Source organism: Heliangelus exortis, chromosome 20 (assembly GCF_036169615.1).
Source record: "Heliangelus exortis chromosome 20, bHelExo1.hap1, whole genome shotgun sequence".
Lineage (NCBI taxonomy): Eukaryota > Metazoa > Chordata > Aves > Apodiformes > Trochilidae > Heliangelus > Heliangelus exortis.
The window spans coordinates 8,767,915-8,769,662 of NC_092441.1; positions in this window are offsets into that span (position 1 = coordinate 8,767,915).

Sequence of the window (1,748 nt, forward strand, 5' to 3'; positions counted from 1 at the left end):
ACTCACTGCTTCTTTCTCACCTTCTCAGCTGACCCCCCCAGGAAGCCCCCCTGGAGCTCCCAGCTGCTCACACGGACACCGTGGATTTAACCACGGGCAGAAAGAGGAGGCAGAGCCACAATTGTTGGGGGTGGAAGCATCCTGCAGGCACCTGCTGCCTTGTCTGCTTCTGTGTTCTGTTTTGGGTGCTGGGGCACAGGGCACCCCATCAGAGGGTTGTGGGATGTAGCAGCTCCATCAGTTTCCAGAAGCTGGCCCAGACTGATGGAAAAGCATCATGGTGCTGCAAACACTTTGCTACCACATTGATACTGATGCTGCTCTGCCTGGAAGCACTGGGGCAGACACATTCCTCAAGCAGCTGGGGAAGCTCTTCACCACCCCAGTGGGCTGAGCTGCTCACCCAGAGGAGTTACCAGGTTACCAGGGCACCACGGCCAGGACTGGAGCATCCCAGCACTGCTCCAACCCTGCTGAACACTGCTCCCAGCTCCTGATCATAGAATCCTAGAATTGGCTGGGTTGGAAGGGACCTCAGAGCTCATCAAGTCCAACCCTTGATCCACTCCCCCCGTGGTTCCCAGCCCATGGCACTGAGTGCCACATCCAGGCTCTTTTGAAATATCTCCAGGGATGGAGAATCCACCCCTTCCCTGGGCAGCCCATTCCAATGCCTGATCACCCTCTCCCTAAAGAAATTCTTTCTAATGTCCAACCTAAACCTCCCCTGGCACAACTTGAGACCTCTTGTGCCCTCTTGTCTTGCTGAGAGTTGCCTGGGAAAAGAGCCCAACCCCCCCCTGGCTCCAACCTCCTTTCAGGGAGTTGGAGAGAGTGATGAGGTCTCCCCTGAGCCTCCTCTTCTCCAGCCTCAACACCCCCAGCTCCCTCAGCCTCTCCTCATCGGAGGAAGGATGACCAAGAATCCTCTGGTCACATGTCCTTCAAGCACCCCTTGCTCCAGACCTGCCCCAAAGTCCCTCCCAACCCATTCACATGCTGTCCCAGCTCCTTCCCCCCAGATGTCATCACTTCACCCATCTTGGGGCTGTTTCTCTCCTTGCTGGCATATCACTGCCTCCTTCCCCTCCCTCTCTCCTTGTGGGGTGTCTTCAACCTGGCTGAAGCCAAGACCCATCATCCTGGCAAGTCCCCATGGATGGATGGATGCTCAGCTTTTCTGTAGGATTCATCCATGACCATCCCCACATCCAAGTGCTCATAAGGACCCCGTGAGCCTTCCCCTGGGGGAAACACAAGTTTTATTTTTTTAATTTGTTTTTCAATAATACCTGACCCAGGCTGGCTGGACAATCTCTCCTTGAAAACTGTAGTATTTGAGGACATCGTTCTGGCACAAAAGGCTGCAGTGGAAAAACAAATCTGCATTCATCCTTCTCTGGTTTCTTCCCCTGCACTTTTCTCTCCCTGCTGTCAGTGGACATAAGTGAATACAGAATGAGATATTCATGCAAAAGGCCTTTGGAAATATTCATTGCTCATCTCTTAACAAGATTACCCCTGAAACCCTCTGTTGCTCTGAGGGAGATTTAAAACCTCTCAGGCTCTCGGTAACCATAGCAGCACAGATGTGAGAACTCCAGGGAGACAACTGATGTGAAAAATCACTGGGGTTGTGCAGCCAGGCTGTGCAGTGCCAAGCAGGGGAACTGCTTCTCCCACCCCACTTCGTGGCTTTGTCTCACCAGACAGTGCTGGACACGAGTGCTCTGTGCAGAAACACCCCA